We start from the raw sequence: 22,708 nt of genomic DNA on the forward strand, positions 1-22,708 counted from the left end.
TCAACTAATCATTTCCTTTGTACACTCGATCTGCGGAGGCTGTCCCAGATTCATTTAGGTATTTTATGCATCTGAGTTCCATTTAAATTTCTCTTCTTCATTCATGTGTCACCATTCTGTGCCGAGTTATCATTCTGCTGCTGCTGCTGCTGCTGCTAAGTCACTTCAGTCGTGTCCGACTCTGTGTGACCCCATAGACGGCAGCTCACTAGGCTCCCCCGTCCCTGGGATTCTCCAGGCAAGCACACTGGAGTGGGTTGCCATTTCCTTCTCCAATACATGAAAGTGAAAAGTGAAAGTGAAGTCGCTCAGTCATGTCCGACTCTTAGCGGCCCCATGGACTGCAGCCTACCAGGCTCCCCCGTCCATGGGATTTTCCAGGCAAGAGTACTGGAGTGGGGTGCCACTGCCTGCTCCAGTTATCATTCTAGGGCTTGCTAAACGCAGGGGAAGCAAACATAGTCCCATGTCATGAGCCTTTAGAATTTGTGCTGTCCAATATAGAAGTCACTGCTCTCATGTGGTTAAATTCAAATTCATTAAAAGTAAATAAAATTTCATTCTCCATTGTACTAGCCACAGTTCAAATGGCTTCTTCTTCCATCACTGCAAAAGTTGTACTGGACAATGATAACTTGGATGGACATTGCTTTGGAAGTTTAAACTGGTGGCGATATGATATGAAAATGAAGGAGAGCCATAATTCAAGATCAATGCCTGCCAGTGTGTATTCAGCTAAGATCTTGATGTTTTTATCTGTACAGGCTACACTACATTTCACAATTATGATTCCATCATCAGGCCCTGGAGAGAGACAAGAGATGAAATCAGACCCTCACATAGCCTTTGGATACAATGCCACTGAAAATAGACAGATTTCTAGGCAAATGTCATGTACATTTGTGAATTGTGGCGTATACACTCTCGACTTTGTCACTTGCTTTTAAATCATCACCATGTTTTTGATGCTGTCATCCGTCAACTTTTGCTCATCTGCCCGCAGGTGGAAGTTGGGATGTGGTACCCCATCAGGAAGTTGAGGGGATTCAGAAGGCAGCCTGTAGACTAAGGGCCATTGTAATTTGGTTGTTTCAACAGAGGTCAAATTTTATGGGCTCCAGGAAAAATGTCTTCCCCATAGGCTCCAGAAATTTTTCTTGTTATATGGGAATTTGAAGGATTATTAGATTTGATTTTACTCTCTGATCTGTTTAGCCACAAACCAACAGCATGAATTCTTATATCCTGTATACCCAAGAGCATGAATTCTGTACCCTGTGGATTTTCCCCAGTCATGAGTAAGGGGAAATGGATATTCATGTTTCAGTGTACATGCATGAATGAGCATGTTTTTTGAAGTACGCCAAACTAGATCTGATCATCAGTTTTGAGATCCAAGCAATGGCCCATGGCAGTGTAATACCCCATGGCTAGCACCATCAGCATTCCTGTGCAGTATTTTGAGGCCCCCATTGACAGAGTTCTTTAGTGAAAAATGGCTTTGGTCTTGGAAGTGGCCTTCTGAGCACAACCCATTAAGTCCAGTGCTTGAGGGGCCTGTGTGCACCATGACATATCTTTATAACCTGGAGTAGAGACAGCAGAGAGGCAGTTTTGCTGATGTATATAGGCTTAATGGTCTCAATATTGTCATCCTGAGTTATGAGGCTTTTCCAAGGCTAATGGTGATACAATGCCTGATGGCAGAAGAGGAAGTCGAGGTGGGGAAATGTGAGGTGCTCTAGTGGTAAATCAGGGAGACCACCCCAGATGTGGGAGAGCAAGGCTTGGCCTGGAAGGGCATGCTTTCCCCTGATACACACAGATGTCTTTCAAGAAAGATCATTAAACCACTGAGAGCAAGAAGGAGATGGCTTAAGGGTCACTTGGAAGTTGATGGATAAATACAAGGTAGTTATTTATTTATTTATTTTTTCTGGAATGTGAATGTGGAATGACCAAGCTGACTGGATTTCTAAACAGCACCCAACAGCAGTAGCCCCTTCCTTCTATGTGTATGTCTTGGAAGTTCAATACTTCCCTCTGCCTTTTTTAAGAATATAGAAAGAGAAAACATGGCTCTTTTGGAGCCAGTTTTAGGAGAAAATCAGAAGATATGGCTGATTTTCGAGAAGGTAAAAAATAAATTAGATATTATGCCTTGAAGGTTTTTTAATTTCTTACTTAGTTTTTAAGAGACAGTGCATGTCAGTGTCTGACTGGGAAGAGCTTTGGGAATACACATCCATCAGGGGCCTCCGGGTTCCTGCTTCACCTGCGGATCAGACCAGAACTGATGCCTATCTCTACAGCTACCACGTAAACATGGAGCCTGAGTCAGAAGACCTGATTCTGTTACAAAGTCTTTCTTGCCACTGATCTCTGATTTTCTAATGTATCGTCTTGATTCCTTTTGGGGATCTTTTGCTCGCTCTCTTCTCATCTCTACTGACCATCTGCTTCCAGAACAATTAGGAAAAGGACACTGCATTTGTTATGGACATAAACTTAGGCTTGATCTCCTCAGGCTAGTATTTTGGAAGTACTAAAGGGAAGAAAAATGGCCTTACCTTGAATGTTACTTTAGTCTTTAGTTGTAAATATTTTTTGACACCAATTGTGGGCATTAACCTATGAAGAATATGAAAATGTACAAGACTCAATTCTATCCTAAATAGCTCAAACTTTAATTAGATATATAAAACTCAACATTCAGAAAACTGAGATCATGGCATCTGATCCCATCACTTCATGGCAAATAGATGGGGAAACAGTGGAAACAGTGGCTGACTTTATTTTTCTGGGCTCCAAAATCACCACAGATGGTGATTGCAGCCATGAAATTAAAAGACGCTTACTCCTTGGAAGGAACGTTATGACCAACCTAGAAAGCATATTGAAAAGCAGAGACATTACTTTGTCAACAAAGGTCCGTCTAGTCAAGGCTATGGTTTTTCCAGTGGTCATGTATGGATGTGAGAGTTGGACTATAAAGAAAGCTGAGGGCCGAAGAATTGATGCTTTTGAACTGTGGTGTTGGAGAAGACTCTTGAGAGTCCCTTGGACTGCAAGGAGATCCAACCAGTCCATCCTAAAGGAGATCAGTCCTGGGTGTTCATTGGAAGGACTGATGCTGAAGCTGAAACTCCAATACTTTGGCCACCTGATGCGAAGAGCTGACTCCTTTGAAAAGACCCTGATGCTGGGAAAGATTGAGGGCAGGAGAAGGGGTCGACAGAGAATACGATGGGTAGATGGCATCACTGACTCAATGGACATGGTTTGGGTGAATTCTGGGAGTTGGTGATGGACAGGGAAGCCTGGTGTGCTGAGGTTCATGGGGTTGCAAAGAGTCGAACATGACTGAGCAACTGAACTGAACTGATAAAACTGGAGTGTATGAAAAATTAAATTATGCAAATGCTAATAGCATCAGTATATTAAATGCCTACTGTACGCCAGGTGATTCATACATATTATTATATTCTTCAGAATTACCCCACAAAACTTTATTATCTGCATTTAACAGATAAGGATCCTGAATCTTAGGAGATGAAACTTTCTACAGTTCACTCGGTTAACAAATGGTGGTACCTGAATCAAAGCTAGAACTCTTTCTTCTGAAATATAATACCTTTATATTTGTTCATTTTAATTAAGATAGAGATTATAGCCATGTACAAAATTGATACTTAGTAAAAAGAGTTAGAAGGAATTCTGTAGAAGGAAAGTGTTCTGTGGCATGGAGTGGTTAGAGACTTTGGGTAGAAGTGGGCTGATTTTATCTAAGATGTAAAGAATGACTAGGATGAGTTAAGAAGAGAAAAGAGGGAGAGCCTACCTTCAGGGGGAACTGGCTTGATTGCTAGCATCCTAGAGTGGACTTGAGGGGTGCACTTGGTTTCAAAGTTCCAACTGAGAAGCTCCTCAAGGCTGGAGAAGTTCTGGAGGTGAAATAGATTTGTGACTGTCATCCTCATGGCTAGGTTACCACTCAAATACAAGGTCTACTTCTGGAAGAATCTTTCTAGTTTGTTGTCCTCCGTGGCCATACTCTAGGTGAACACTGGGAAAACAAAGTTTTTGGGTGTCAGTGTTGGTAGCCGATTTCCTGTTGATACAAGTTCTGGGACCTAAAAATTGCCTTGGGGGTTGAATAATGGCTAGATTTATAGTTTCTTTGACTTTATATTTACTTTGAAAACATTTTAAACTTCTGGCCTATCTGCATGTCTTCTCTGATGCAAAGGCAACAATCTTAGCTACACAAATATATTAAGCATAAGAATTATTGTCTTGTAGGAGAAGGCAATGGCAAGCCACTCCAGTACACTTACCTAGAAAATGCCATGGACGGAGGAGCCTGGTAGGCTACAGTCCATGGGGTCGTGAAGAGTTGGACACGACTGAGCAACTTCACTTTCACTTTTCACTTTCACACATTGGGGAAGGAAATGGCAACCCACTCCAGTGTTCTTGCCTGGAGAATCCCAGGGACGGGGAAGCCTGGTGGGCTGCCGTCTATGGGGTCGCACAGAGCTGGACACAACTGAAGTGACTTAGCAGCAGCAGCAGCCAAGGCTTGTGCTCTGATGTCTCTGAGGTTGCCAGCTGAATAGTTCTGGGGGCCCTGCCTGTAATCCTAGCCCATAATCCAGTCTTGCCCACTTTAGTCTTCACAACCACCTCGAGAAGCAGGTACTATTATTATTTCAATTTCATAGATAGTAAAACTGATTCTTAGAGAGGTTAAGACACCAGATAGAAAGGAGCAGAGGTCATCAGGATGCTCCCTCCTCTCTAGCTTAGGGCAGAACCCAGCATACAAGTTACCTAGAGCTCGCTCAGGTACATTCCACACAGCTCCTGTCATTCTTTCTCTGAGAAATCTTTTGCCTGTGAAATTTCTCTTACGGCATCCCTCTGCCTCTGATCTGAGAAACCCCAGAAGCCAAGCTGGTGGATGTCAGGCAGCCAGCTCATGGATCCTTTTTTTTGGAAGTGGTCAATAGTGTGTGAAGCTGTACAGAGAGCACCGGCCCCCTGTGCTTGTCAGAACCACCAAAAATAAATCCCCTCTTGGCCCAGCAGTAATCAGCTCACGCCTCAGAGCATGAAATTTGATTAGCACTTTTATCTCTGCTGCATCACTTGGACTGTTATAACAGGTCGTAAAATTGCTGAGTCCTGCCTGATCCACCCCTATGTCAGTGTGACCCTGGTGTCGGACTCAGTGACCTCCAGGGAACAGGAGTAGGTTTGGCTGCTTACAAAGTGAAGAGCTTTGTTCTTTTTCATTTCTATGAACCTGCATATATAGACCAAGGTAATGCTGCCAGAAAAGAGAATTCCTTTCTTAGGGAAACCGAAGGGTTACCAAGGTTGGTTTTTGCACCTTTAGTGTATCACTTCAATGGAGGTGGGAGATGGTATGATTTCTGTAATAACATGTGACTTATTGTATTTGCAATGCAAATTCTGTCCCAAATTATAAAACGAGCTGCATTTGCACAGTAGAAGTGAGTTAAGAGTCTGTATCTGGAAATAGTAGCCTATAGTGATTTCCCAAACTGATTTGCAAATTAGAATATTCTAGGGAGATATTAAAACCACATGTTCTCCTGTCCTACTATTTCCACATGAATCTATATTTCTGAGAATTCAACCTAGAGTGTGTATTGATCATGTCGGACCACTGTTCTGGGAAGCATGGATATAAGGGGCAGCTGGCTGGACCTGCCTCCATTCCAATGCCCCAAAGTGAAAGTGAAAGTGGCTCGGTCGTGTTGACTCTTTGTGACCCCATGGACTATACAGTCCATGGAATTCTCCAGGCCAGAATACTGGAGTACGTAGCCTTTCCCTTCTTCAGGGGATCTTCCTAACCCAGGGATTGAACCCAGGTCTCCCACATTGCAGGTGGATTCTTTACCAGCTGAGCCACAAGGGAAGCCCAAGGATACTGGAGTGGGTAGCCTATCCCTTCTCCAGCTGGTTTTCCCAATCCACGAGACTCCCAACCCAGAGTGTCCTGCATTGCAGGTATATTCTTTACCAACTGAGCTATCACGGAAGCCCTGAATGCCCCAAGGACCAGGCATATTAGGACTTTTGTCATCTGATATGAGTATGCCTTTTCTTTTCTTTCCTGTTTTTGAAAATATTTTCTTTAAAAACAATTATTTATTTGACTGAGTCCAGTCTTGGTTGTGGCACAGGGGGTCTTCATTGCATCATGTGGATCTTTTGTTGCGGTGCATGAACACTCTAGTGGTGTGCGGGCTCCAGAGCGCATGGTCTTCAGCAGTTGCGGGAATCGGGCTCTCTTGTTGAGGCACACAGGGTTAGTTGCCCTGCAGCATGTGGTTTCTTAGTTCCCCCACCAGGGATCAAACCTGCATCCTCTGCATTGCCAGGTGGATGCTTAACCACTGAGACCATTATGGAAATCCTGAAGATGCATTTTCAATGAACAGAGAGCCACAGAAGCTTCAGTAAAGAAGGTCTATTTTAAAGATTCGAAATAGCAGTGTGAATTCTTGCCTGGAGAATCCCATGGACAGAGGAGCCTGGCGGGCCATGGTCCATGGAGTTGTAGAGAGTCGGACATGACTGAAGTGACTGAGCACGCATGCAAAGGAGATAGGCTATAATTATAATTGTGGATCTGTTGTCAATCTTCTATATCTATACCACGATTCACTTCCTCTCCTCTCTGAATTCCAGATATAATATCATTTAATCAGTAGATATTTCAATTATATAATGTCTTTTTGAGGTGTAATTTATAAAGTACAGCTTCATGAGTGTGTTCATATATGTATGTGTGTTGATGCAGCTTGTAGATCACATTAGACACAAACTAAAAATCATTAGACTTAGGAATGTATGGGTAACTGGTAACCTTTAGAACCGCCTTTCAAACCTCTGAAGATCTTTTCCATTAAGATATACAGGATGGTGAGAATAACAGGCACATTGCCTAACATGTTTGTTATACCAACAAAGACTGACATGTGCTATTTTAACAAACAAAACAAAACAGAAACAAACAACAACAAATAAAACTCCTGACTTTATATGGACCAGAGGCAACTATGGGGGCATGACCAGCACGTTCCCTTCCTGTAGTTAAGATGCTCGGGAGGTCAAGTCAGAATTAGTCTTTCTATTGCTTTATTGTTTATTCATTGTTTATTAAACAAGTACTTATTGAGTACATATTATGTTACAGGTACTTTTTTGTGGATCTTGGTGCTGTTTTATGTGCTTGGGACACTTTGGTGAACAAAACAGACAATGATATTTGTTTTTGAGGAGCTTGCATTTTAGGGCAAAAGTAAGGGGAAGACAGGTAATAAACAAAAAACACAATAAGTTAATAAATTATGTAGCATGTTAGAATGTTATTGGTTCCATGGAGGAAAAGGGAGAAATATGTCATGTTAAAGGGAATCAAGAATACCAGGTAAATGGGTTACAGCTTTAAATATGGTGGTGGATAGAGAAGCCTGGCGGGCTACAGTCCAGGGGGTCACAAAGAGTCGGAAACAACTGAGCTACTAACACTTTCACTTTATGGTCCAGTTGAGAAGATTACATGTCAGCAAAGATTGAAGGAGGTGTAGGTATGCGAAGGAAGAGCCTTCTAAGCAGAAAGAACAAGTCGAGGCAAAGACCCCAAGGACAGAGAATGCCGATGTCACAGGAGGGGGTGAGTGAGAACAGAGAGTAAGAGAGGCCATAAGAACATGGCATGTGCAGCCCTTTAGCCGCTGTAAAGACTTCAGCATTGTACTTGAATAAGATGGAAGGCATGGTAAGCCCAGGGATGACATGATCTGACCTATTTTTTAATTAATCTTTTGTTTGTTTTGAAAAGTTTATTATGGAAATTTTAAACAAACTAAAGGAGATAGGACAACCCACTCCAGTATTCTTGCCTGGAAAATCCCATGGACAGAGGAGCCTGGTGGGCCATGGTCCATGGAGTCGCAGAGAGTCGGACACGACTGAAGTGACTGAGCACGCATGCAAAGGAGATAGGCTATAATTATAATTGTGGATCTGTTGTCAATCTTTTATATTTACACCATGATTCACTTCCTCTCCTCTCTGAATTCCAGATATAATATCATTTAATCAGTAGATATTTCAACTATATAATGTCATTTTGAGGTGTAATTTATAAAGTACAGCTTCATGAGTGTGTTCATATATGTATGTGTGTTGATGCAGCTTGTAGATCACATTAGACACAAACTAAAAATCATTAGACTTAGGAATGTATGGGTAACTGGTAACCTTTAGAAGAGCAGTTTGGAGAGCAAGAAGTTAATTGGAGTGTTTAAGAGAGAATGAGAAGTCTGTCCTCTACATGTGTGCCTCTGTTCCTGCCCTACAAAGAGCTTCATCTATCATTTTTCTGTATTCCATATATATGGGTTAATATATAATATTTGTTTTTCTCCTTCTAATTTACTTTACTCTGTATGATAGGTTTTAGGTTCATCCACATCATTTCAACTGACTCAATTTCGTTGCTTTTTATGTCTGAGTAGTGTTCATTGTGTACATGTGTAGACATGGTTGGGAAAGGAGGAGAGGGACAAACTGAGAGAGGAACACCGACATGTATACACTACCATGTGTAAAATAGCTAGCTAGTGGGAAGCTGCTACATATTACAGGGAACTCAGCTGCGTGCTCTGTGATGACCTCGAACATTGGGATAGGAGAGTGTGAGGGAGGCTCAAAAGGGAGGGGATATATGTATATACATGACTGATTCATGATGTTGTACAGCAAAAACTAACACAACATTTTAAGCAATTATATTCCAATTAAAAAACTCTATTAATAAATTTTAAAAGACAGAGAGAATGGGAAGATAGTGTGTGGCAAGTATACATAATGCTTTAGAGGAATTTGATAACAACAAAAAAAAAGTTGGAAAAGGAAATGGCAACCCACTCCAGTACTCTTGCCTGAAAAATTCCATGGACTGAGGAGCCTGGTAGACTACAGTCCATGGGGTTGCAAAGAGTCGGACACAACTGAGCAACTTCAAAAGAAAGCAAAGTAATGGGTCCAGAGCTAGTGGGGAAAGTAGGGCTAAGAGAATGTTTATATGTTTGTTTGTTTTAAAGATGGAGAAATAACAGCATGTCTCTATGCTCATAGTAAATGACCCAATAGAAAAAGTAGAACTGATGATGTAAGAGAATGAAGAGGATTGCTAGAGAAAAATCTTTGGGTAAGTGAAAGAGTTAGAATCTAGTCACAAGTAATAACACATAGAGGAATCACTTTAAAAGGGGAAAAGATATCAACAAAGATACAAGAAATCAATGCTTTCAGTTCAGTTCAGTTGCTCAGTCGTGTCTGACTCTTGGCGACCCCATGAATCGCAGCTCACCAGGCCTCCCTGTCCATCACTAACTCCCGGAGTTCACTCAAACTCATATCCATTGAGTCGGTGATGCCAGCCAGCCATCTCATCCTCTATCATCCCCTTCTCCTCCTGCCCCAAATCCCTCCCAGCATCAGAGTCTTTTCCAATGAGTCAACTCTTCGCATGAGGTGGCCAAAGTACTGGAGTTTCAGCTTTAGCATCATTCCTTCCAAAGAACACCCAGGACTGGTCTCCTTCAGAATGGACTGGTTGGATCTCCTTGCAGTCCAAGGGACTCTCAAGAGTCTTCTCCAACACCACAGTTCAAAAGCATCAATTCCTCAGCATTCAGCTTTCTTCACAGTCCAAACTCTCACATCCATACATGACCACAGGAAAAATCATAGCCTTGACTAGATAGACCTTTGTTGGCAAAGTAATGTCTCTGCTTTTCAAAATGCTATCTAGGTGGGTCATAACTTTCCTTCCAAGGAGTAAGCGTCTTTTAATTTCATGGCTGCAATCACCATCCACAGTGATTTTGGAGCCCAAAAAAATAAAGTCTGACACTGTTTCCACTGTTTCCCCATTTTTTTCCCATGAAGTGATGGCACCAGATGCCATGATCTTTGTTTTCTGAATGTTGAGTTTTAAGCCAACTTTTTCACTCTCCACTTTCACTTTCATCAAGAGGCTTTTGAGTTCCTCTTCACTTTCTGCCATAAGGGTGGTGTCATCTGCATATCTGAGGTGATTGATATTTCTCCCGGCAATCTTGATTCCAGCTTGTGCTTCTTCCAGCCCAGCGTTTCTCATGATGTATTCTGCATAGAATTTAAATAAGCAGGGTGACAATATACAGCCTTGACATTCCTTTTCCTATTTGGAACCAGTCTGTTGTTCCATGTCCAGTTCTAACTGTTGCTTCCTGACCTGCATACAAATTTCTCAAGAGGCAGATCAGGTGGTCTGGTATTCCCATCTCTTTCAGAATTTTCCACAGTTTATTGTGATCCACACAGTCAAAGGCTTTGGCATGGTCAATAAAGCAGACATAGATGTTTTTCTGGAACTCTCTTGCTTTTTCCATGATCCAGCAGATGTTGGCAATTTGATCTCTGGTTCTTCTGCCTTTTCTAAAACCAGCTTGAACATCTGGAAGTTCACGGTTCACGTATTGCTAAAGCCTGGCTTGGAGAATTTTGAACATTACTTTATTAGCATGTGAGATGAGTGCAATTGGGCGGTAGTTTGAGCATTCTTTGGCATTTCCTTTCTTTGGGATTGGAATGAAAACTGACCTTTTCCAGTCCTGTGGCCACTGCTGGGTTTTCCAAATTTGCTGGCATATTGAGTACAGCACTTTCACAGCATCATCTTCCAGGATTTGAAATCAATGCCTTACAGACTGAAAATACTTGTGGCAGACAAGATTGGTAAGCATGTATATGGTAGATATCTCAGACTGTAAGCTTGAGAATAAAGATGTAGCTTTAATAAGATCCAAATCTTTATGTCTCTGAGCCTTTCCATTTGCTGCTGAAATCTTGGCCTTTTCTAAATTTATTTTTCCCAAATAGGTTTAGAAACCCAGAGGTGCTTTTTATATTTGTACACACAAGTCTTATTTATTAATAGCTATCACAGTTAGATGAATTTAATATCACACACTCAAACTACAGGACCCAAAGCCAATGATTTTTTTCCCTGCTTTGAAGAAATATTTCTTTTCAGTTATGTAAAGTCACCAGAGCAGAGTTGCTTGTACAACCTCTTCCTCCCCAGGCAAGCACGTGCTTTGGACAGATTTTAGGGTCAATTGCTGCACATCACCAAGAATCACACTAACACTTTTTGACATCAAGCCCTACTCATAGCTCAAGTCTATCCCCCTTATGATCAGTTAAATCTCAACATCCCTATTATTGCCGCCATTAAGATGGATTTTGGGCTTCCCTGGTGGCTCAGCGGTAAAGAATTCTCCTGCCCTGAAGGAGATCCAGATTTGATCCCTGTGTCAGGAAGATCCCCTGGAGAAGGGAATGGAAACCCATTCTGTATTCTTGCCAGAGAATCCCATAGATAGAGGAGCCTGGTGGGTTACAGTCCATAGGGTCTCAAAGAGTCAAACATGACTGAGCTCGACTAATACTTTCACTTCAAGATGGATTTGCTGGTTCCCTTGCTCCCCACCAAATGGCAAGGGACAGAGGAAGACCTTTGTCTCCAGGCACAGTCTATTTGGGCACCAGAAACTCACTAACTACCAACTTCAGTGTTGTGGCCGCTGAGAATAGGGAGGGTTGGGGCACAGCCACATTATATTGTCTTTGATGAAAAAGGCTTTATTTACTGATTGATTGAATAAACTTGACGTACTACATTGTGAAAATTTAAGGTATATATGTTACTTTGATATATTTATATATTATAAAATGATGAGAATTGTAGTAATATATATTACATTATATAATTATAGTACAATAATGTCTGTATTCATTATACTGTTCATTAGATCTCTATGTCTTATTTACTACTTGTTGGAGATTTGTATCCTTAAATAACATCAATCTTATCCCCCCAGCCCCATGCCCTGGTAACTAGCATTTTACTCTCTGTTTCTTATGTTTGACTTTTATAAATCCCACATATAAATGGATATGGTATCATTTAGTACTTGTCTTTCTCTGTCTGACATCTCATTTTGTATGATGTGCTCAACGTCCATTTGTGTTGTCACAAATGGCAGGATACCCTCCTTTCTCATGGCAGAATAATATTCCATTTTGTATGTATACCACATATATGGTATCCATTCATCCATTGGTGGACCGTTACATTGTTTCCATACCTTGGCTGTCATGAAATATTACAGTAAATGAGAGAGTGCATATATCTCTTCAAAATCCTGTTTTCATTTCCTTTGGATATGTACCCAGAAGCTGGATCATGTGGTAGATCTATTATGGAATATTAATTAATTTAACTACTAGGGAAAACAAAATGGAGTTATCTCTGGGCATCTTATACTCTCCTCTTGTACCAAACCCCATCATCTGCTAAGTCCACCAGCCGTGTTGTTTATAACTGAAACCCAAGGTCTGAGACTTCATTCAGTGATTTCTTAGCCTTTATGTACTGTAAATCATGGACTATGTGGATATATTAGAGGAGGTTTTAGCATAAGTCCCCCAGCTCCAGCTCAGTCAGTACGTATGGATCAGAACAAGAAATATTTGATTTTGTGTAATGGTGTGATGCTAAGATGGCTCTAACAATCTTTGGACAAGGGCACCTGGACCATTTAAGCCTCCCTCTTCCCAGGATGCTATTTTTGGAGTCTATGCTAATGGTTGCTGTTATGACTTTTTTCTAAGTGTCATGATTGACCAGCCCACATTCGGATGGGCATACATTTTCTTTAATCATATTAGTTAAATCAAAGGCATAATGACAAAATGGTGTTGGCCAAGGTGCCAGAACTTTAGAAAGAATTTAACTTCATGTATTCTAGAACCTTTATGCTAATAACCCAAATGGAAGTGTTCAGTTGGACAGAAATTGATGAGGCTTATAAAAATTGCCAGGGGAGAGGACTCAGTGTTCCTTGACACCCCTTGTTTGTCTCTTGGATGATTCATGAGTCTATCAGTGGAATCCAATTGATTTGTTCTAAATGAAGTTATCAATCTCCCTTTCTCTGGCCCCCAAGCATATTCATATATTGTAATGGAAATTACAGGGTTGCAAAATCATAGTGCAGTTGTTATTTGTCAAAGATGACCTTGAGCGTAATTCCTATGGATCTGGCCTTCTTCAGCCCCATGCCTCTGTGTTGGTTCTGCTGGTTTGTTAAGTTGTTCTAACCTGGTTGACTCCTGGAGAGGCTGGCTTCACAGAGATGCTCTATCTGTGTATCCTGTCAGGCTGTTGGGGCAGCTGGGTTCCAAGAAGCCACACACTGGAACATCAATTGTTATTGCTTCTTTTGGTCAGGAGTCCTCCTCCTTTGTACTCTGTGTCCTGATTCTTCTGGCTCAGCCTAGATACTACCTTTTCAACAGAGGGAATGTAGGTCAAGGGGACAGCAATTTTCCTAGAATTTCCCAAATGTGGGATTCACACAGGAGATGTCTTCCTCTGACATCCACATCCCTGGGATAGATGGTCTGAGTAGTGCACACAACTACCTGCTGTTCACCGTAAGACCATCACTTCTGAATACACCTCCAATTTCATGGCGTGTTAGCAAAAGACTTTGTATTAAAGCCAATGTGGATTCCAGTCCCAGTTTTGCCACTTACCCTGTGGCATTGCGGTGGACAATTATTTTATTCTTAATGAGCTTCAATGTCCTTATCCGTAAATATGAGATAATGATAACTTCCTCCTGAACGAACCTGAGCAGAAGCTGTATACACACACACACACACATATATCACATTCTCTTTATCCATTCATCTGTCAGTGGACATTAGGTTGCTTCCATGTTTTGGCTTATAAATAATGCTGCTATGAACATGGAGGTGCATGTATCTTTTTGAATTAAAGTTTTCTCCAGATTATGTGAGGAATTTTAGAAGGCAGAAGTAGTAAGAACTAGTGCCAATCAGATGAGAGGGCTGAGAGAAGAGGAATCTTTGAAGACTCCCAACAACAAGGTAGAGTCGGGGTGATGTCTTTCCTGAGATGGGAATATGGGAAGACATGCAGGTTTCATGTGTGAAGATGAGTGAGTGGGTGTCAAGGTGAAGGTGTTCAGTGGGATTTGAATCCACTGGTGAAGTCAGATCACTCAGGAGAACACAGAGAAAGGAGATGCAAAGGCCAGGGACATATTTCAAAAGCAAGAAAATAGCCCCCAATGTCAATACCATAGATAAGTCATGGGATGAGGCCCAAAAGATTCTCGTTGGATTTGTCAGCAGTGGATGTTTATAACCTTGGAGAGAGATCTTGGTGGTGATATCAGTGGCCCCACTGCAGTGGGTGACAAGGTGAGACAGGGCAAGAACACTTTTTAGATGTCTGATTGGAAGGAGAAATTACTGGTGTTTGAAACATATTTTTAAAAGATATCTATAAATCCAAGGTACCCAACAGGGAAATCTCTGGGAAAGCTTTCTGTGATGAAGAACAGAATACTAACAAGTAGGAAACTCTCGGGTAGACAGTTTCAAAAATGATTCTATATTAAGTTAGGGCAATTTTCTAAAGGGAAAGAATACTTCAGAAGTGGATTTTATGTTTCACAAGCTCTAACCACTAGCGTGCTCTATTATACATTAGTACAATTTCTAGAAATTTATTTGTATATTGGATTCCTTCAGATTATGTCTTTTTGTAGGGTAAACTTTCAATGAATGTATTTGTCAGTGGTTGCTATAATTTATAGACATCTGATAGCAAAATTTCTAAATTTCAAATGAGTATCCCTTGTATTATCAGATGCTCAAATGTTTCATATGTTGTTCTGAGATTCACAGTTTTGCGTACATTTACTTCCCTGAGTTCATGAGAGTAAGGCTCATACTATTTTGCATAACACAATCACAGTTTTCTTTTAATCCTAATTTCTTTTAAAAATCCCCAAAGCAATACTTTCTTTAGACTCAGAGCATGTGTTAATTTTTCTGACTGGTGTTGAGTGAAATCATTTTCTAAAAGTGGCGGAGTATATCATAGAGACAAGTAGAGAAATTTCACACTTGAAAGCTAGTTAAATCAGCCTGATTCCAACACTAAATTTTTATACCAGTGATGGCAATCATTTCCTACTGCAGTGGCCATAGGAGGCTCCATGAAGAAAGTTGTTTTTGAGGTAACATTTGAAGAATGACTGTAATTTTGATGGGAGAAAGAACTATTTCCAACTCAAATGTTGAGAATAGTACACTATTCCTATAGGATATACACTAGTACATGGCAATTATGATGGGGAAAACCCAGAGGCTGCCATATAAAAAACTAGGTGAAGGACTTTGTTTTATAGTGTTTTGAAGGAAGTGTTTATGAAGAAAAGTAGTAGAGATAAGACCAGAGGCTGATTAAGATCAGAGTTTTCAGAATAAGGATTAAGACTTTGGGAATTTTGGGAGCCAGATCATAATTATTTTAGTACAGTGGGAATAAGTTTCCTTATAACTGCTTTTACATGTCTCAGCCAAATTATGAAATCTAAGCTCCCACAGACTGCTGCTGCTGCTACTGCTGCGTTGGTTGCTTCAGTCATGTCCGACTCTGTGACCCCATGAACTATAGCCAGCCAGCCTCCTCCGTCCATGGGATTTCCCAGGCAAGAATACTAGAGTGGGTTGCCATAGCCTCTTACAGGGGATTTTCCCCACCCAGGGATCGAACCCATGTCTGTCGCATCTCCTGCATTGACAGGAGGGTTCTTTACCACTAGCGCCACCTGGGAAACCCACCACAGCCTGGTGAAGCAGAAGCAAAAAGCAGACTTCAAAGGGGTAGTTAAGTCCTGATTAGTAGGTGGCAAGAAGAGGTAGGACAGGGGAGCTACACTCTGCCCCGGGGTCAGAGTGCTCAGTGAAGGTGAGTGGGACCACCCAGGTGGATGCAGTCAAGCTGGGTTGTATGAGGCAGATATTGTCATTGGACTGGTTGGGGTGGATTGGTGACAGTATTTACCCTGAGTATTTATCTGCTATGTTGACCGACCTCTCCACCACTTGCCTTGAATATTTCTGGAGGAACTGAGCTTTCCTGCTTGCATTCACCACCTCTGACTTGAACTTGGCTCCTTCTCTGGAAGCAGAAGTTTTTCTGTGTGGCAATGCTGGCTGATAGATTTTGCAGCATTTTCCAAGTCTCTATTCTTCTGCCTGTGTTAAACATGAGTATAGATAAATCCTCTTTTCCACTTTCATTGGGCCAGAAGAAAGTGTTAAGAGGTTAAGTGTAAGCTGAGGAAAACCAATGCAATGAATTTTTGAGGTGGGTATGCATTATTTTGCCTGCCCGGTTTCCCTTCCACCCTCTTTTGGGTATTCCTTTTCCTTAGGGAAATGTCCATTTTCTATACTATTTGGTTCTGGTGGGTCTGCTACTTACAGTGTTCTGGTCCACTAAGCCATGGCTATGGGCGTGTGTCCAGAGTCTGGCCGATTGTAGTGCCCCATCCTTCAGGCCTCAGTGATTGGACACAGGAGGGCGTGTGACTGAAACAGGACCAGAGTCCATGTCCATGCTGCTGGGATGATGACTAGAATTTTCTAGAACCAAGATCTTTCTTCAGTCAGAGAAAATGAGGCCACCAAACTGCAGAAAACAGAGCTGACAAGGAGAGAACTTCCCTCTAAGTTCCTTGACTTGTGTGTATTGGAACCCACTCCTCCACTGTCTGTTCTCCACACATTTATTTACTTGTGTAATTTTGAGTTGTGTTTTGGTTAATTCAGTTGCAAAAAGAGTCTCAGTTGATGTAAAAAAATTTTGTTGGTCCTTTGCTTTATTATTGGCTTCACCTTTGTGAGTGTTTTTGTCTCAGACAACCAACAAACTCTTCTGAGAGTAGAACTCCACCCCTCCCATAGTGTTAATTTCAGCTTATACCCAGAGGTATTCTTATAGATGTGACACTGTTTCAGCATTTCATAAGCCTGTATGCTCCATTCTGTGGAGTTACACATTCCTAAAGAACTCTCAAAATACTTGTTAACAAAACAGACAGGGATCCCTGCTCTTTGGGTTTAGTTTCACAACAAGGAAAATGGATTTTGCAGAGTATTTCTGAAAAACAGATGAAAATTGTGGTAATAACATACATTAAATACTAAAAAGAAAAGTGACTCAGAGAAAAGACTTTATTTCTAATAGTATCATTAAGGTGATTCATTATATAGTAAATGAGATGCAGTTTCACACCCTGTCAACTTAGGTTTAAGATATGGCGTGTGTGTGTGTGTGTGTGTGAGAGAGAGAGAGAGACTTTACTACAGAAAATGGGGTAATTTTAAACCATAAAAAAGTCTTGGATCTTTATTAGAAAAAGGTTTCATATATCTCTATCTTGTGATAGAGATATACATACATATATATAATTATATCAGTTCAGTTCACTTACTCAGTTGTGTCTGACCCTTTGTGACCCCATGGACTGCAGCAGGCCAGGCTTCCCTGTCAATCATCAACTCCTGGAACTTGCTCAAACTCATGTCCATCGAGTTGGTGATGCCATCTAACTATCTCATCCTCTGTCATCCCCTTCTCCTCCCGCCTTCAATCTTTCCCAGCATCAGGGTCTTTTCAAATAAGTCAGTTCTTCGCATCAGGTGGCCAAAGTATTGGAGTTTCAGCTTCAGCATCAGTCCTTCCAATGAATATTTAGGACTGATTTCCTTTAGGGTTGACTGGTTGGATCAACTTGCAGTCCAATGGACTTTCAAGAGTCTTCTCCAATGCCACAGTTCAAAAGCATCAATTCACATTTCTCTGATAATGAGTGATGTTGAGCATCTTTTCATGTGTTTGTTAGCCATCTGTATGTCTTCTTTGGAGAAATGTCTATTTAGATCTTTGGCCCATTTTTTGATTGGGTCATTTATTTTTCTGGAATTGAGCTGTAGGAGTTGCTTGTATATTTTTGAGATTAGTTGTTTGTCAGTTGCTTCATTTGCTATTATTTTCTCCCATTCTGAAGGCTGTCTTTTCACCTTGCTTATAGTTTCCTTTGTTGTGCAGAAGCTTTTAAGTTTAATTAGGTCCCATTTGTTTATTTTTGCTTTTATTTCCAATATTCTGGGAGGTGGGTCATAGAGGATCTTGCTGTGATGTATGTCAGAGAGTGTTTTGCCTATGTTCTCCTCTAGGAGTTTTATAGTTTCTGGTCTTACATTTAGATCTTTAATCCATTTTGAGTTTATTTTTGTGTATGGTGTTAGAAAGTGTTCTAGTTTCATTCTTTTACAAGTGGTTGACAAGTTTTCCCAGCACCACTTGTTAAAGAGATTGTCTTTAATCCATTGTATATTCTTGCCTCCTTTGTCAAAGATAAGGTGTCCATAGGTGCGTGGATTTATCTCTGGTACATATACACAATGGAGTATTACTCAGCCATTAAAAAGAATACATTTGAATCAGTTCTAATGAGGTGGATGAAACTGGAACCTATTATACAGAGTGAGGTAAGCCAGAAAGAAAAACACCAATACAGTATACTAACGCATATATATGGAATTTGGAAAGATGGTAACAATAACCCTGTGTACGAGACAGCAAAAGAGACACTGCTGTATAGAACAGTCTTTTGGACTCTGTGGGAGAGGGAGAGGGTGGGATGATTTGGGAGAATGGCATTGAAACATGTATAATATCATGTATGAAACGAGTCGCCAGTCCAGGTTCAATGCACGATACTGGATGCTTGGGGCTGGTGCACTGGGACGACCCAGAGGGATGGTATGGGGAGGGAGGAGGGAGGAGGGTTCAGGATGGGGAACACATGTATACCTATGGCAGATTCATGTTGATATATGGCAAAACCAATACAATATTGTAAAGTTAAAAAATAAAATAAATAAATAAAAATTAAAAAAAATAAATACACACACACAAAAAAGCATCAATTCTTTGGTGCTCAGCTTTCTTTGTGGTCCAGCTCCTACATCCATACATGACTACAGGAAAAACCATAGCTTTGACTAGATGGACCTTTGTTGGCAAAGTAATGTCTCTGCTTTTTAATATGCTGCCTACGTTGGTCATAGCTTTTCTTCCAAGGAGCAAGTGTCTTTTAATTTCATGGCTGCAGTTATCATCTGCAGTGATTTTGGAGCCCAAGAAAAGAAACTCTGTCAATGCTTCCGTTGTTTCCCCATCTATTTACCATGAAGTGATGGGATCAGATGCCATGATATCATTTTTTGAATGTTGAGTTTTAAGCCACCTTTTTCACTCTCCACTTTCACTTTCATCAAGAGGCTCTTTAGTTCTTCACTTTCTGCCATAAGGGTGGTGTCATCTGCATATCTGAGGTGATTGATATTTCTCCCGGCAATCTTGATTCTAGCTTGTGCTTCATCCAGCCTGGCTTTTCACATGATATACTCTGCATATAAGTTAAATAAGCAGGGTGACAATACACAGCCTTGACATACTTCTTTTCCTATTTGGAACCAGTCTGTTGTTCCATGTCCAGTTCTAACTATTGCTTCTTGACCTGCATACAGATTCCTCAGAAGGCAGGTCAGGTGGTCTGGTATTCCCATCTCTTTCAGAATTTTCCACAGTTTGTTGTGATCTATACAGTCAAAAGCTTTGGTGTAATCAATAAAGCAGAAGTAGATGTTTTTCTGGAATTCTCTTGTTATTCTGATGATCCAGTGGATATTGGCAATTTGATTTCTGGTTCCTCTGTCTTTTCTAAAACCACCTTGAACATCTGGAAGTTCACAGTTCATGTATTGCTGAAGCCTGGCTTGGAGAATTTTGAGCATTACTTTGCTAGCGTGTGAGATGAGTGCAATTGTGTGGTAGTTTGGACATTCTTTGGCATTGCTTTTCTTTGGGATTGGAATGAACACTGACCTTTTTCAGTTCTGCAGCCACTGCTGAGTTTTCCAAATTTGCTGGCATATTGAGTGCAACACTTTCACAGCATCATCTTTTAGGATTTGAAATAGTTCCACTGGAATTCCATCACCTCCACTAGCTTTGTTCGTAGTGATGCTTCCTAAGGCCCACTTGACTTCACATTCCAGGATGTCTGGCTCTAGGTGAGTGGTCACACCATCGTGGTTATCTGGGTCATGAAGATCTCTTTTGTATAGTTCTTCTGTGTATATTTGCCACCTCTTCTTAATATCTTCTGCTTCTGTTAGGCTCACACTGTTTCTGTCCTTCACTGTGTCCATCTCTGCAAAAAATGCAAATAAATAAAATGTTCCCTTGGTGTCTCTAATTTTCTTGAAGAGATCTCATCTTTTCCATTCTACTATTTTCCTCTATTTCTTTCCATTTATCACTGAGGAAAGCTTTCTTCTCTCTCCTTGTTATTCTTTGGAACTCTGCATTCAAATGGATGTATCTTTGCTTTTCTCCTTTGCCTTTAGCTTCTCTTCTTTTCTCAGCTATTTGTAAGGTCTCCTCAGACAACCATTTTGTTTTTTACATTTCTTTTTCTTGGGGATGGTCTTGATCACTACCTCGTGTACAATGTCACGTCATATAATGTTGTTTTATTGTTTAGTTGCTAAGTCGTGTCCAACTCTAAAGACTCCATGGGCTGTAGCCCACCAGCTTCCTTTGTCCATGGGATATTCTGGGGAAGAATACTGGAATGGGTTGCCATTTCCTTCTCTAGGAGATCTTCCTGACCCAGGGATTGAACCCTGGTCTCCTTCATTGGCAGGCAGATTCCTTACTGCTGCACCACCAGGGAAGCCCATATGAATTCTGTGTGTACACACACACACGCATATATATATATATATATATATATATGAATGTTCCCTGGTGACTCAGACAGTAAAGAATCTGCCTGCAATGCAGGAGAACAGGGTTTGATCCCTGGGTCAGGAAGATTCCATGGAGAAGGGAATGGGAATCCACTCCAGTATTCTTGCCTGGAAGATTCCATGTACAGGGGAGCCTGGTGGGCTACAGTCCACAAAGAGTCAGACATGACTGAGTGACGACCCCCCACCACACACACACATGCATATATATGTATTAATAATATATATTCACTTCCTGGCCCTAAGTGTTGCTGCTCTCCAAATGCGTGTATACTCAGCCATGAGTCAGGCTGGGAGTGAGTTGGGGCAGCTGGAGGGAAAAGCAAGGAACAGTTCCTGAAATGAGACCATCTGAACTAGGAATCAGTGAACTAAGATGGACTGAAATGGGTGAATTTAAATCAGATGATCATTATATCTACTACTGCGGGCAGGAATCCCTTAGAAGAAATGGAGTAGCCATCATAATCAACAAAAGAGTCCAAAATGCAGTACTTGGATGCAATCTCAAAAACAACAGAATGATTTCTGTTCGTTTCCAAGGCAAACCATTCAATATCACGGTAATCCAAGTCTATGCCCTGACCAGTAATGCTGAAGAAGCTGAAGTTGAATGGTTCTATGAAGACCTACAAGACCTTCTAGAACTAACACCCAAAAAAGATGTCCTTTTCATTATAGGGGACTGGAATGCAAAAGTAGGAAGTCAAGAAACACCTGGAGTAACAGGCAAATTTGGCCTTGGAGTACGGAATGAAGCAGGGCAAAGGCTAACAGAGTTCTGCGAAGAGAACACACTGGTCATAGCAAACACCCTCTTCCAACAACACAGGAGAAGACTCTACACATGGACATCACCAGATGGTTGACACCGAAATCAGATTGATTATATCCTTTGCAGCCAAAGATGGAGAAGCTCTATACAGTCAGCAAAAACAAGACCAGGAGCTGACTGTGGCTCAGATCATGAACTCCTTATTGCCAAATTCAGACTTAAATTGAAGAAAGTGGAGAAAACCACTAGACCATTCAATTATTACCTAAATCAAATCCCTTATGATTATACAGTGGAAGTGAGAAATAGATTTAAGGGACTAGATCTGATAGACAGAGTGCCTGATGAACTATGGACAGAGGTTCATGACATTGTACAGGAGACAGGGATCAAGACCATCCCTAAGAAAAAGAATTGCAAAAAAGCAAAATGGCTGTCTGAGAAGGCCTTACAAATAGCTGAGAAAATAAGAGAAGTGAAAAGCAAAGGATAAAAGGAAAGATATACCCATTTGAATGCCAAGTTCCAAAGAATAGCAAGGAGAGATAAGAAAGCCTTCCTCAGCGATCAATGCAAAGAAATAGAGGGAAATGACAGAATGGGAAAGACTAGAGATCTCTTCAAGAAAATTAGAGATACCAAGGGAACATTTCATGCAAAGATGGGCTCAGTAAAGGACAGAAATGGTATGGGCCTAACAGAAGCAGAAGATATTAAGAAGAGGTGGCAAGAATACACAGAAGAACTGTTCAAAAAAGATCTTCATGACCCAGATAATCATGAAGGTATGATCACTCCCACTTACCTAGAGCCAGATATCCTGGAATGTGAAGTCAGGTGGGCCTTAGGAAGCATCACTACGAACAAAGCTAGTGGACGTGATGGAATTCCAGTGGAGCTATTTCAAATTCTAAAAGATGATGCTGTGAAAGTGCTACACTCAATATGTCAGCAAATTTGGAAAACTCAGCAGTGGCCACAGGACTGGAAAAGGTCAGTTTTCATTCCAATCCCAAAGAAAGGAAATGCCAAAGAATACTCAAACTACTGCACAATTGCACT

Source organism: Bubalus bubalis, chromosome 11, assembly GCF_019923935.1.
Source record: "Bubalus bubalis isolate 160015118507 breed Murrah chromosome 11, NDDB_SH_1, whole genome shotgun sequence".
In the NCBI taxonomy this organism is placed as follows: Eukaryota; Metazoa; Chordata; class Mammalia; order Artiodactyla; family Bovidae; genus Bubalus; species Bubalus bubalis.